The sequence below is a fragment of the Crotalus tigris genome, unplaced genomic scaffold (genome assembly GCF_016545835.1).
Source record: "Crotalus tigris isolate CLP2741 ecotype Arizona unplaced genomic scaffold, ASM1654583v1 scf7180000024480.717441, whole genome shotgun sequence".
NCBI lineage: Eukaryota > Metazoa > Chordata > Lepidosauria > Squamata > Viperidae > Crotalus > Crotalus tigris.
In genome coordinates this window covers 231,280-247,681 of record NW_024100650.1, presented here as the reverse complement: position 1 = coordinate 247,681, position 16,402 = coordinate 231,280, and positions in this window count along the sequence as shown.

Below are 16,402 nucleotides of genomic sequence, written 5' to 3'. Positions count from 1 at the left end.
GACTGGAGGCTAAAATGTGTGAAGTACAGTTGCAGGAATTTCTAATTTATTGAAAAGAAAGACATGATTGCAGTATTCCAAAATCTAAGGGGCTACCTCAAAGATGAGGGGAATCAATCGATTCTCAAAGCACTTGAAGGCAGGACAGAAGCAAGACAAGAAGATGGAAACTAATCAAGAAGAGAAACAACCAGTGCTTTTTGTTAAAAAAAAAAAAAGGTGCCGGAACTCACACACGTCAAACAACCCATCTTGCCTACCCTACAAGGTTCCATCCAAAAAAGGTGCCGGAACTCTGTTCTGGGTGTTCTGTGACAAAAAAAAAAAAAAGCCCTGGAAACAACTTAGAACTAAGGATAAATTTTCCGACAGTTAGAACAATCAATCAGTGGAATGACTTCCCTCCAGAAGTTGTGGATGCTCCAACACTGGATGTTTTTAAGAAGATGAGGTCGGACAGCCATTTCTTTCTCTTTCTACATGCATTCTACTTCTATTATTCATTTTGACTTTTTCTTTTCTTCATTTCTTAGAATATTCAATCTTGACCCTCCCAAATAATAATCTGTCCACATTCCAAATCTCTTTTCACCCTTGTATCCTTCAGTCTTTCATTTTAAACAATTTAATCAATCATGCTTTTTTATTCATCACTTTTCAATGTGCATAACAGAATAACTCCTGTATGAAAAGTATTAAAAATACAGATTAATTTACCCATACAATGAACAGAAAATGCATGGAAGGAAAGAAGCTGTAGAAACGTCTTTGAACAGAGTGAATAATATATATTATAGTCTGACAAAACTTTGTAGGATTAATAGGAGGTATGAAAAAGAATGCAACTGAGAATGAGAAAAATATATATAAGAAAATGGTTGCTGCACACAATAAGGCTAAGAGAAAGGTATTGCATCATACTGAATTGTGTATAGAGAGAAAAAGATAATTGCAAAAAAAAATGTGGTCAAAGAGAACAAGGCATGATTAAGAGTAAAAGAGGGAGAGAAATTGCAGAGCAAGTTTGATGGACATAAAAATTGTTTGGAATTGGTTAACTAAGGCTCCTTTTACAGCAGAGTGACTGGAATTGAAAATAAAATAATGAATTTATTTAGGATGAAACCAAAATGAATAATCAATTCAACTCTACTTCTAGAAGTTATTTCAATATGTATATTTTTTCATAAATTTCATTTACTGGGTATTGGCTTTAACAGACTACATTGCAAGGAGAAGGAAATTAGAGGTTTGAAATAAATGTTATGTCCTGGAACTCTCAGAGTCTTTAATCTGATTAAGGGACCCAAGTCTTCATAGTTGCAACAAACAAAAATGGGGCTTAGTAATATCCCTTCTCCACACTCATAGAGATAATTGGAAATCCTGATGCAGTTATTCTAAAGCAGACATGTCAAACATGTCAGGCATGGGGGCCGGATGCGGCCCATGAAGTGGTTTCATGTGGCCCGCGAATCCATCCTGGAAACAGTGAGGAAATGGCCCCCGCTGCCTTGGCCCTGGCCATCTTTTGTGGTGGCCATCTATGCTGAAATGCATTCAGTCTTAGTGCCACAAGGCCATCTGGAAACAGCGAGGAACCAGCCCCTGCCGTGTTGGTCCCACCCCTGGGTGCATGCTGGGGAGGTGTCACCCTTTGTGAGGAATGAAGAAATGGACCATACCGTGGCACTTGCCCCGGTTCCACCCCTTCTGCTAGAGACCCTCAGATCTGTCCCACTCCTGCCCAGACCCCCACAGGCACCTTTGATGTGAGAAATGTAGAGCTGGCCAGGGCCCACTCATTAGGCCACACCCACTCCATCCATGCCCACCCAGTAGGCCACACCCACCCTGGCCACACCCACCCAGCCCCCCAGGGCAACCACACTGCTGATGTGGCCCTCAATGAAATTGAGTTTGACACCCCTGCTCTAAAGCATGGGAATTCTGTGAGTTGAAGTCCATGCCTCTTAAATAGCAATAGCACTTAGACTTATATACCGCTTCACAGTGCTTCACAGCCCTCTCTAAGCAGTTTACAGAATCACTATGTTGCCCCCAACAATCTGGGTCGTCATTTTACCAAATTTGGAAGGATGGAAGGCTGAGTCAACCTTGAGCCAGTGAGAACCGAACTGCTAGCATGTGGCAGAATTAGCCTGTAATACTGCATTCTAACCACTGCACCACCACCGCTTGGCTTAAAGTTGCCAAATTGCCAAGATTACAGAATAACAGCACAACAGAGCTGGAAAGGACCTTGGTGGTCTTCTAGTTCAACCCTCTGCTCAAGCAGGAGATCTTATACCATTTCAGACAAATGGCTGTCCAATCTCAAGCCATTCCACTGATTGATTGTTCTAACTCTCTTACCAACAAAAGATCCTACAGATAACCTTTTGGGAATGGAGCAAAGTAGTTATTTAATTTCACTCTGCTCTGATGCACATACTATATTTTCTACAACTGGCTAATTCCTCCTGGCTATTTGCCACAAAGATGGACCTCCCTGCCTTAGACATTACATGCCTTTCCTAAAATTGGCTCTGCAGACTTTGATTTTTGCAGTGTATTTGGATATAAAAGCTGAACAAAGTTCAGGCTGAATTAAATGCTAAACTATCAATATGCAATGCCTCGTGCAGTGGTGTATTAGACCCTCTGCCTGTTTTTGTTGTTTGTTTTTAAAAAGCATTTTCAAATAATTACATAGGGGTGAAAGAATGACTTATAGCATTGTATAGATTTAAAAGAAGATACTTGTACTCCATGTAGGTCCCACAGGCATTGTTAGAAAATAAAAAGTTTGGCTGACTCTGGAGTAGTGCTTGTTTGGAAGCAAGCCCAAAGGTGTCTGTGGTATTGAAGGCTTTAGTCAGAATAATGAAAAAAGCATTGCAGTATCACAATGTAAGCTTCATCCCTTTTGTGTTTTGTATCTGCATGCAATGCCATGAAAGAGGTGGAGCTTGCATCACATTTGCTTCCCTTTGTTCCCCTTTCCTATGGACTCTCTTATGTTTACTGATTTCAGGCTCCAAAAACAAAGGTACACTGAGGGTCTTCTAAACAGTTTCCAAACTAAACTAAAACAAACTGCTAGCATCATTAAAAATATACTCTGAGAACCTCTAGGGGAAAGCTTTCTTGAGCCTCTTCCTCCCAGCCAAACTATCCAAAGTTCATGAATGAAGACAAATATAAGTGTCCTGGGATAATCCTGGAGGATCCAATCTGGGTCAGTCACTGGGACCAAATGTTTAGTGTTCCAAGCTTCCAGACTCCTGCTGTAGCCAATCCTCAGGGAATGTCTTTCTAGCAGAGTGTGTGCTTTGAGCTATTCTGTGTGTGGTACTTATATGGTGCCTGGTTATGTGTGGCTTCTTAGTTGTTGATTGGGGAGTTGATGGCTGGCTATTAAGTCATTGTTGTTGTTTCCTTTTGCTGCCAAGCCCGCGCCTCTTAAATACTTGATAAGCTGGTGGTAAATCAGCACTTCTGTTGACTGACAAGGATCCCCATTTCTAAACTCGGCTGTCTCTTGTTCCTCTGGAATTCAGGCACCCCATCTTGGGAATCTGGATTACATGGACAACCATTTGTCTGAAATGGTACAGGGTTTCCTGCCTGAGCAGATGGGTTGGATTAGAAGACCTCCAAGGTCCCTTCCAATTCTATTCTATTCTATTCTATTCTATTCTATTCTATTCTATTCTATTCTATTCTATTCTATTGCCGGGAGAAATATCAACAACCTAAGATATGCAGATGATACCACTCTAATGGCAGAAAGTGAAGAGGAACTAACGAGCCTCTTGATGCGGGTGAAGAAGAAGAGTGCAAAAGTTGGCTTGAAACTCAACATTAAGAAAACCAAAATCATGGCATCCGGCCCTCTCAATTCCTGGCAAATAGATGGGGAAGAAATGGAGGTAGTGACAGATTTTATTTTCTGGGCTCCAAGATCACCTCAGATGGGGACTGCAGCCAAGAAATTAAAAGATGCTTGCTCCTGGGGAGGAAAGCTATGGCAAATCTAGACAGCATTCTAAAAAGCAGAGACATCACCCTGCCAACAAAAGTGCGTATAGTCCAGGCCATGGTTTTCCCAGTTGCACTGTATGGCTGTGAAAGTTGGACCATAAGAAAGGCTGAGCGCCAAAGAATTGAGGCCTTTGAACTATGGTGCTGGAGAAGACTCCTGCGAGTCCCTTGGACTGCAAGGCGTTCAAACCGGTCAGTCCTAGAAGAGATCAACCCCGACTGCTCTTTAGAAGGCCAGATCCTGAAGTTGAAACTCAAGTACTTTGGCCACCTAATGAGAAGGAAGGATTCACTGGAGAAGAGCCTACTGTTGGGAAAGATTGAGGGCAATAGAAGAAGGGGACGACAGAGAATGAGATGGCTGGATGGAGTCACTGAAGCAGTAGGTGTGAATTTAAATGGACTCCAGAAGATGGTAGAGGACAGGAAGACCTGGAGGAACGTTGTCCATGGGGTCACGATGGGTCGGACATGACTTCGCAATTAACAACAACAACATTCTATTCTATTCTATTCTATTTTATCCCATCCCATCCCATCCCATCCCATCCCTTCCCATCCCATCTTATCCTATTCTATTCCATTCCACATGGAAATATATAGGGGTCTTAACATCCACCAAAATAAAGGAGAGCAAATATATCAGTCTGCCTTGTGTCTGCACTCTGTACGGAAGCCATATTATGAACAGGCAATTCTATCATGGTAGGCTTTTAGTAAAATTCTCTATGTTATGTTCTCAAATTTCTCAATTACATCAGTGATGGTGATAATAATAATGGTGGTACTGGACATTTTGGTGATAATGATACAGGAAAAGATGCCCTTTAAGTCCTGATGATTTTATAGACACATTCATGCAATTTTCTTGATAGCAATATAGAAGTGATTTGCCACTACCACTGCTTCCAAAATCTTACTTAAGTTTCTTAGTCTACTTTAAAATTTTAGGGTGTTCTGATGTTTTCCTATCTAAATACTAACCAGATTCATCATTTTTAGCCTTTTTAAAATCAATCATAATTTTTAGATACCGTCACCTAGGAACTAAATCATCTATAATCTTAGTAGAATGTATCCTGTCTTTCAGCGCAGCTAAGAAAGAAAAATAAAACATAAAACCGTTGCAATCTAACTTTAAAAATATTGAAATCATTGCTGAAAAGAAAGGTCTCGACTTCTTTCCTAAAAGCAGAAAGCTCACTCATAAGATGTGGGCAACATAGGAGAAGATAAAAGTAAATACTGGCCACTCCCAAAAAACTAACCAATAATCAAGTACAAAGTCAATCATAAAATGGTACCCTAGATAATTCAGATCTCTTGACTGCTACAAATATGAAACTATACTTCAGTTAGAAAATGTTTGCATTGTCACCTCATGGAAGAGTTTATATCTAAGCCATCATAACACTGGAAATCTAATTCAAATGCCAACTTTATTACCCTTCAGAAGATTTTAGACTCACTAAGCATTGATTTTCTTGTTGAACTAAAGTTATCATACATTCCTTAAACAAAGAAGCTTAGACATACTGTATATATTTCCTCTGTCCTTTCAGGTGAATTCTTGAGACTAGTCTACAGTATTTAAATTGTTATACTAAACACACTGAGAAATATATTTACTTGGGAAAATAAGTTTATTATAGAGGTGTAGCACTAAAGTGAGATGAAGCCTTGCAGGTGGATGGCGGATTAAAAAAAAAAAAACAGGATACAAAAACAGCCAAAAGAGGACAAAGACTCAGGAGGGCCAGAATGTTTACTTTGATTTAATCGATATATAATTAAAATTAATTACAGAAATTATGCATAGTACTATTTAAAGGAAGGGTTCTCATGGCATAAACTCAGTTACTGAATTATAGTGAAATTTTGATATAATGAACTAAATAGAATAGGGGTATCTTTTATTTCCCACTAAATTAGAAAGTATGTTTGTTGGTGAAAGCTTCCATGGTTTGTACAAAGACATCGTTGTGCAAATTTGATAAATTGAGGCAAGTAATGTAGGTTGCACTATTTGCATGATGATGTTATTATATAATGTCCAGCACAAATCTGGCCCATTGCCTGCAGAGTCCACTGTAGGGAGATTTGATTAATCAAGGTTTCACTATTACCCTTCATACACTGTCTCAAACCATAATCTAACTACCAAAAAATGTAATTATAGATTTGATTTGAAAGCCTTCCATTCATCAATCATGCTTACAGAGGGTTAAAACAATAACAATAAGAGCAGTATAGATTTTGTATTATGCTTGGATGTAAGCACTGCCAAACAAAAATAATACATACTAAATAAGCAAGCTAGCTGCGTTTTTCTAATGCCGCAACCATAAAATTGCTGGCTCCTTTCTTTACCATCTTGTCTCTTTCGTTTTATCTGTTATTGTTTTTTTTAATTTGCTGTGTTTTTATAATGGATTATTTTAATGTTTTTCAATGTTTTCATGTTATAATGGATATGGATATGAGATGAGCGGCAAATAAATTTTACAAATGAATGAATAAATGAATGAATGAACAAACTAATTGGTGAAAATTAAACACAGTTAACATATAGTGAAAATAATTTAAAAAAATGTTCTCATTCTGTCAGATTAACGTTAAAACACAGGGAGACCAGTCAACATATTTCCATATGTGTGTAAGTGTGTGTGTGTGTGTGTGTGTATGTGTGTCTGTGTGTTTTTGTGTTATGTGGTTCTGTGTTGCCTCTACCCCACAATGCCTCCCTCCTCCCAAATCTGAATAAATCCAATCAAGCTGACTCCCAATAAATGTGCAAAAGGATGCAGCCATCCCTTTGGATGTATTTAAGAATACAGTGTTCCTGGCTACCTCCGTTTACTTAGCTTAAAATCCCTATCCTTCTAGAGGACGGTTCATTGTTCCAGGCTTGTGGAATTATACGGAAGAAAAATCTATGGATTTTTCTATAGCTCCTTCCTTCCCCCCCTCCCCCCAAACAAACAAATATTGAGGAGAGAAAAACTAAAGATTACCTATTTTTGCTGAAAACTGTGGGGAGCCCCATGGGAAAAAGTTATATATTGCCGATAGCTAAAAATTCATATTTTCAATTTGGTTGTTTCTCAAACAAAGGGCATGAGTTACTGCTAATATAGGAAACTGTTCAAATTTACAGACCCCTATTTATGAAATAGATGTGATGGAGTGTGATGAGGAGGTGGATTCCCAGGTGGGAGGGGTTCATTCCAAGAGAAGTAAGTGGCATGTATGAGAAAAGAAGGTGAAGACAGCCCCTCCTTAACAGTTCACCGAGTATAGCGTAGCTACAGATAGTAGAGTCCTCATTTTAACAAGATTTTGTCCACAGGTATGAAAGAATAAAGAACTCAGCCTGAAAGAATTATTTGGTTTTAAGCCGGATTATAGCACAACATTTTTGTTTACAAAAGAAATGTTAGACAAAACTTAAATCCCATTCCAGATCCTAATTTGGTTAAACCCAATTCCAAACTCACTTGGGAGGGTGGGTCCTTGGTGCTCTCTGAGCTTGGTTGTTTTCTTGCAGACGTTTCACTACCTAAACTAAGTAACATCATCCCTGCTAGTCCTGATACTATCTAGTTTGGGTAATGAAACATCTGCAAGAAAACAACAAAGCTCAGAGAGCACCAAGGACCCCTCGTGTCAGCTCTGAGCTTCAAATATTCTCCTTTATGGGTAAAACTCGCTTGATGTGGAAAAATTGTGAGAGCCGCAAGTGATGTTCTGGCATGGGTCCAGCATTTTCCCCATATCTCTCTTTTTAACTTTTGTTTTAAAAAATTGTTTCTTGATTGTTTGTCCTCCTCCCAATCTTTAGCCATTTAAAATTGGGTAGGAAGCTTTCATAGGAAAACATGTATCACATATGCCTGTAGAACATGACCAGGAAGTGAAGGATTCTAAAGAATTGGCTTCAATATTCTGACACTGAAACCAATATGAAGTGAAAATCATATGGGTGACTTAGTGAGTTACTATAAAGATTTAATTTTAAAAGAGAGTGATTTTCAAAAACTTGTCAGCGATCTCAAATGTTCAAAGCATGATCAGATACAACAATGTTTCTAATCATCTTCTTTCCAATTAAGGAGAACAATTGTTGGAACAGGTGACTGAGCAAAAGGTTGAGAAACTATTTGACAAAGGAAACATATGCTTAAAATCGGTGGATCCAAAGCTAGCAAGAAACAACTTGGCAATGCAAAACTCCCATCACTTCATCCTTGGCAACTTTCAAAGGGTTGTTTGTATTGTTAACTACAAGAAGTGGCATGAATTACCTAGGATCTTTCAGAAACTGACAGAAATCGTAACGTGCAAGCTGTTTGCCTGAACATATGGAAGGTGCCGTAATAGTGGGAAAGTATACGGTGCCTTTGCAGAAATAAAAAAAGAAAAAAGAAATACCTTGCATGCTGAAACCAAGCAGAGTACTCCATTCATAGAACATACCTGATAATCATTCAAAAATAACCCATTTGGTCTTCGGAGATGAAGATCAGAAATCAATGAGTCTAAGCAATTGGTGGAACAAATTTAGACAAGTCCCACTGCTTTAGTGGCAATCTTTTTCCTAGTAGGTTGGATTAGTCATGAGCTCAGGTTTACTCATGCATAGCACTTTCTGAAAATAATAGTCTGTTTTGAAATAACCAGGGCCAGTTGATGTAATGGTTATAATATCTAGTTAGAAACTGGGAGACCATGAGTTCTAACCCCACCTTAGACACAAAGCCAGCCGGGTGACCTTGGACCAGTCATGCTGTCTCAGCCCTAGGAAGGAGGTACTGGCAAGCCACTTTTGAAAAACCATGCCAAGTAAGTTTCAAGGGCATGTCAGGACTGAACTAAAAACAAATATATTACACATGAAGAATGGGGTGTGTGTTAAATATTCTCATCTGGCCAAATAAAGATGTTGATAGTTTCCCCAAATCTTCTCACTTTCTCTTTTCTCTAAATAGGGCTTCATGGGCTTTACCTTTTAAAAGAGCCTTTCTTTTAGAATGTTACAGACCCACCTTTTGCGTGATGTGTTGCAATTTAACTTAAAAAAAAGAGTACCTTAGATGGATAGAAAAATGCATGGAAAAGTGTTTTCATCTTTGACTCCATAAAGAGGTCTTTACCATTTGTTGACCTGTGCTGCTCCCTAATCCTTTTTTGAATCCCTTCCAGTACTATCAATTTTTCTTTAATAGAATCAATAGTTTTTCTTGAATACCAAGCACGTTAAAGTTTTTCTTTTTCTTTTTGATAAATCTCATCAATCAAAACCACTGATTCCCTAGTAGAGTCATAGGTCAGCAACCTATTCAGTGGATTCTAGAAAACACTGTCCTTTCTTTTCTTTTCTTTCTTTCTGTTTTCTGGCAGTATCTAGGGGTGCCTATTACTGTAACAGCAGCATCATGTTGTCTAAGATAGCCTCAGTTGAATCCCTTGATCTTTTCTTAAAGATTAAGATATCCTAGTCAGGGAAAATCTGTTCATCTCAATTTCAACTCCTGGGGTAAAACTCTCCTTTAGCTTAATAACAAAAAAGTTGCATGATTTCCTATGCCATGCCTTTGAAGAGCAACACAAATGTAGAACTACTTTCATCCAGACTATAACTTTTTTTTTCCTATTTTACAGATCTGCAGCAAATATGCTTAAAGCAAGATGCCACAAACATCAATAATGAAGAATTTTAAATGAAATTTATAAATATCCTTCGAACATCATTTCCTTAGGGGGGGAAATAGACATTACATACCTGAGGATTTCATAGTCATCTGTTTCATTGTGTGTGTCTCTGTGTATGCTGAAAAGGCTTGGATACTCTCTTTTTTTGTTTTCTATATGCCATTCTAAATTCAGAGATCAAGATTTTGATTTAGCAATTGGTTCAAAAAAGATTTGATTCAATCTCAAAATCAAACTGACTTTCAGAATTGCCTCTCTGTTTGAGATTGAATCATCCAGTGATTTGGAAGATATATAAAATGTATTTTCCCTACTTGTAATTTAATTGACTTTCTGAAGTGAATTGACTCAAGCTGTTTAGAGCATTGAATTGACATCCTTTTCTAAATCAATTCCATGATTTGAATCAACTTGGTTATCTGAGTTAAGCAACAATCTGAACTGGGTTAAAACTGAATTGCACACACAGTGACAGAGTCATGCATAACTAACATACAAAGAATATGGACATTTATCAAAAAAGGGGGAAAAGATTCTTACATTATTAGAATTAAGGTCCATAAAGTTAAATATGAAACAAGAGCCTTTACCTAGTGTACATTCTTATAAAAAACATACTCAGAATCCTGTCAAGCTATTGAATAATTAGCATCTTTCAGTAACCTTTGGTTCCATGAATTTGTCTATTTCCCTATTACAATCTCTAAACTTATGGTCAATACCCCATCAGATGCCACTAAATTCATTGCACTACTTGAACAAACACTTCCTTGCTGACTTTACTAACTGTGAATTTAAGGCATGAGAAAGAATGCCCACTAAAAAAACAAGATGAAACATTAAAGGAAAACCATCCCTATGTTGATATGGTAACAAGACCACACTTCTCAGAAAAATTACAACTGTCTTTCAAAATTCTTGCTCCCAAAACAAGGAGAGGCTGAGTGACCAACAAACCAAAACAAACCAGAAATATATTTAATCACAGATTCCTCCATTGCTTGAAAGACTGTATAAGCTAAACAATACATAATGATACAAAGACTGGCTTCTATATGATACACTCTTCAATTAAAATAGTTCAAGTATATCTGGCAATATATGTTATTATTCATCTCTTTTACCATCCCTTCTTCTTTCAGTCTTCTTTTTCTATTGGAAAAATATAGGTGACAGTTTCCTTTGTTGTATTCTCTGGCTTATTTTCCTATATACATCGATGATGTTCCAGAAATAAACAAAATGAGTTGTTACCAATGTGTTTCATTATTTGTGAATAAGGAATGAGATTAATAATGATGAAAAAATGGCAATTGTATTCTTACCACTCTCCTCCCCAAGCTCCACATGCATTAATTATATATTATATTCAGTTTATTTAGATGTTTCATAGATACTTCTTATGCTTTTCTATTTCACTTGCTATTACTTCTCAAGTATTGGGGGGGGGGTTTTCAATCCACAGTACTTTTAAATATCATAACTTTTATAGTCATGTTTATTTACTCACATAGTGAAGTCAAAATTGGCAGACAGTGTTAAGAATTTGATTATATACCCACTCCATTCATTTATAGTTTATCTGTCTTCCCAATGTGAAATTCTTCTATTTTTGGATATGTACTTTCTAGTTTGATATATTTTCAAAAGTGTTTTTATTAACTCATGAGTGAATATTTACTCTAGTAAAAAAGTGAACTGTGAAATTTCCTTAAAAACCTTCCAAAATTTCCACATATCTGCCTATTTTTCTCACAAACTGCACATTACATGATACTGCTTGTAATGAAAATTTGACAAAGTTAATTACCAGAAAATAAAAGACATCTACCATTACTCTTGTCACCTCACCAAGTTCAAAATGTATTTTATCTTTAAAAAACTCCATCATGCAAACACCCATATTGTCTAATTCCAGGGATCTGTCCAAATTAGAATTTTGTCTGCTGATGAAGATCAATAAATGATCTCTTGATGTTCCAGATCTTAAAGAACAAAGTAAAAAAAAATGGAAAAGAGTCAAATGAGCATATTTTTTTTATTTTTAAGTGTTTCTATAGTAGGTAATATTAAAAATATTCATAAGGTGGTGATGACAAGGAGAGGAAGAAAAATTGGTATAAATATGTATATATGGGGAAAGAAAGGAAGGAAGGAAGGAAGGAAGGAAGGAAGGAAGGAAGGAAGGAAGGAAGGAAGGAAGGAAGGAAGGAAGGAAGGAAGGATTCTACAAATGCTGGAAAAACTTTTAAAGCAGGACCAACAAATTGTGTGCCAAACTAATGAAAGGAACTAAGCAAGCATAAGTTTGTGTGAAAAGAAGAAACAACAGAATTAGTTCCAAATAACCCAAGTCAAACACATGCCAAGTTTTCCACATATAAAAATAAGATTAATTACAGTTACTTTAGTTCCATCCCCTAATAAAAATCCCTTTTAAAACATCTGCCCAACAACTGAGAATTTTCCCAAAGGATTCTTCAACTGCACCATTGAAAAGAACACTTTTATTCTGTTCTTGACTGATCCTGCAACTTAACAAAGCTGAACTTCCAGGAAGTAGACACCGAAAGCAACCAACAGTCACCCTAATAGATCTTCGCTTGCATTTGGTTTGGTTTGCTTCTGAGGTACAAGAACATTTATTTTATTTTATTTTTTTACAAATGCTAAGGAACAAAAGCTACGATCAGCAAAGGGGACAGTTTCATGTTTCTCCTATGCCCACCTGTCTGTCTGCTGCCTTTTTCCAAAACTCCAGCCAAGAGGATATTTACCTGCAACGTCAGCCTCTCTACCGGTTTTAACTTTCAGCAAGAGATGGTGGTGGTGGTGGCTATCATTGCTTCCTCGGGCAAACTCAAGAAGATGAAAAAGTCGAACCGGCTAGCTACGAAGCCATCAAGAGCTCCGAAGTCTCACTTCGGTCCAAAATTAGCCCACTAAAACTACAGCCTAAGGCCAGGCAGGGATGACACAGACGCACACTCGCGCGCGGAGACGCACGCGCGTATTCCCCTCCGTTCCTTCTACCGGCAAAGAGGTGGTGGTACCCACTTACCGCTGGCCCTTCTCGTTCCTGTTGGCTCTCCGTGGCTTTGGTGAGATTCTGTCCCGGTGCCTTTCGGTTCTGGGAAGCGCTCGGAGGACGGGGGGGGGGGCAGCGAAGCTAGAGTTTTCTTCCCACGGTGCGACGGTCCTCCTTTAATTCCAAGCAGGGCATCGAGCTGGCGATTTCTGGGCTGCGCGAAAGGGGAAAAAAAAAAATCTTCAGGTGCCAAACGGCACCTTCCTTTCGTTTTCGAGATTGGCCGGTGGGTTGAGGTTGGAGATCTGAGCTACCCAGCCTCTGGCTGCTTTTTCTTTTTTTCTTTCTCTCTCTTTTCTTCCTCTTCTTCTTCTTCTTTTTAAATGCTCTCTTTCCCCCCCTTCTTTTCAAAGTGGGATGATTTGGGGGGAAATAGGTATACAAGACCCCCTCTGTTTGGTGATGCGATCGCGATCGCGATCTCTCCGCCAATGCCTACTTGCTTCCCTCTCGCTCGCCTCCTCCGAATGGCTGGGAGCTTCTCGCAAGCTCTGTCTTGATTCCTCTGTGTGTATGTGTGTGTGTGTGTGTGTGTGAGTGCGCCTGTGTGCGCGCACGCTCCCCCACCCCTTCCACAACTCACACACCCAAAGCGCCTCGCTGCATCGTGGTGAAAAGGTTCGTTTATAGTCTGTCTCTGGGCTTAAAGCAAACACCCTTTGTAGCGGATTTAAAACTGGATGCACTAGCGCGTGTAAGCGGGTGAAAAAAAAAGCGCGATCTGCTTGTCAAGTTGAGCTTCACCCTAGGCAGAATTATTCAGCAGTAGATCCCATTGAACCCAACAGAAAATTTCGCCTACGGAAGTACGGAATAGGTTGCTATGAACATGTTTCCCACTGCATTCATCTTAGTTTAAGTCTCTGAATATTCTTAGTTTAAGAGTCCCTGAAATCGTAACATCAGTAAAGGTCCATTTGGAACTGGATAGCTGAGAACCACAGCTTTACGAAGTTACTCGGAAGAAGGACCCCTTGAGTAAAACGGTGCGCATTCCCAGCAAACAAACAAACAAACTATTGTATGTAGGCGATTGCAGCTTTTTGGCATGCCAGCTTGTTAGCAAATCCCATTAAATGCCACGGAACTGCTCCTAAATCACTTCACACTGGCAACTACTGTGCCTGAATTTTGAACTGGATTTAATTAATACATGTGATGTTCTTGCCTGTGCCTTATGGACTAAATAGCACTGGGTTCAATGTTGCCTACTCACAAGTAAGTAAGTTGTAAAGGTTTAAACCTACCTTTATGCATGCTTCCATGGTGGTATTGAATTCAACAGGGTTTATTCTTAACTTTGTAGAACATAGCAACTCATTGTGCTTTAATTTTTAATTGTATTTGCCATATTATTTGTATTTATTACACAAAAACCTATTTGAGGGTATGTGTGTGTGTGCGCCTAGGATGGCATTGTCTCCCTACCTTTGTTACATCCTTTATTTGTTGTTTTTATCATATCTCTCTATGATTTGTTCAATTTGCATTTTCCCATTTTTGTTCTTGTTATTCTTTCTTGACTATAATTATCTTTTTCTAAAAATTCACTGTTATTTGTTACTTTGGGTTTCCTTTATTGTTGTTTTCTCTTGTCTTCATTTCTTTGTTCTTGTTTGAAAAGTAATTCCAGGATCTGGTCTGAGTCCTAGAAAACATAATAAAGGACCTAGTTTCCTAACTTTAAAGATCTTTTACTAGGTTAAAAAAATCCCACTGATTTTATATTTCAGTAAATATCTTTGAGCTGCAGTCCCAAAGATTTACCCTACATGTATTAATTCCTGCCGGGTGCAATTTAGAATCTATTGTAATAAATATTCAGAGATTATAATGTAATTTAGCTATAAACAAAAAATGTTTTGATTAGATGCAGAATATTCTTGATCATCACTGAATAATACGTTTATGTGGGCAAACCTACACCTTAAATAACACTTCTAGTTGCAGAAGATTCAACTTTTCAGAAAGTTTCCTGGTTTTCTTGCCCCTGTAAGGAATAATCCATTGATTAGAATTCCCATTAACTTTATACTCTAAGGCGTGTTGTATCACATATCATGACTTTTTTCGTCTTGGTGGACCTGGGGTGGGTGCAGCTTCCACATGATGCATCCGGCCTATGGGCTAGCAGTGAAATCCCTGCTGTAAGGAAATTCCACTGTTCTGAACAGAAGTCCATTATTGCCCTTAAGGATGGACTCTGGAGCAGAAATCCAGAACATAAGATAGAAGATGCTGAAGTGTTGGAAGAAACTCAAATAATGCCACTGCCATCTAAAGTCAAAGATGCTCTGTAACTTATTAACTTTGTATTAATACACAACCATTGTTGTAAACAATGTAACCATTGTAAACCAATGGTTGCTTGTAAGCAATAGCTTGTTGACTTACTGTAGATCAGCGGTTCTCAACCTGTGGGTCGGGACCCCATTTGGGGTCGAACGACCATTTCACGGGGGTCGCCAAACAACGCAGTCCGCCATTTCCCCCCCCCCTTTTCCTTAGCTGTGCTACTCCCTTTTATTCTATTGGCTTTTGAAAGCCAATAGAATAGACTCTCTTGAATAGAGTCTAATTCTATTGGCTTTCAAAAGCCAATAGGAATTGTCCAGGCTGTCTCTGCCCTGCTGAGCCCGCCAAAAGTCCCATTCTGCAAACGGTGCTGCACCAGTTGAGTAGTCCTCGATTTACGACGGGTTGAGTAGTCCTCGACTTACGACCGGTTGGGGGTTGCATTAAAAATGTTGAGAACCACTGCTGTAGAGAGTCAACAATCATATTGATATATATTGTATATACATTGTATATACATTATAATTGTTTGGGGTGCTTTTTCCTTTCCAATCTATGCTTTGTACTTCATAATATATCTTGCATCTGCCATCGCATGTTAAAATCCATGGACTTCACTGAAGATTTTCATGGAAATATGTGAATATATGAAGCTGCCCTAGACAATGAAGACTCTTAAAGTGGAATTGATTTATATAATGATTGGTGAAGCTCTAAGGAACTTTAAAAATGCACAAGACATTGTAACATCTAACAATTTATAAAAATGTAACATGCACATTATGCAGCAAATTAAAATGGAACCCAAATAATGGCAAGCATACAATGTTGTCTATCATAAAAATTTCACCTTCACATATTAAGGTAACAATGCTTGAGGCAAGTACCTAAATTGTGGGATAATGTCGTGATGCTCGTTTCATTCGTAGCATCCTATTCCTAACCACCCCCCACCTCCAATGCTTATGAAGTTTTGGAAACATGTATAAATAATATGATTGGGAAAAACTGAAAAAATATTGAGTAATAATAATAATAATAATAATAATAATAATAATAATAATAGTAAAGTTGGAAGGAACCTTGCAGGTCATCTAGTCCAACCCCTTGCTCAGACAGGAAACCCTATACCATTTCAGACAATTGGCTGTCCAGTCTCTTCTTAAAAACCTCCAGTGTTGGAGCATTCACCGCTTCTGGAGACAGGTTGTTCCACTGGTTAATTGTTCTAACTGTCAGGAAGTTTCTCCTTAGTTCTAG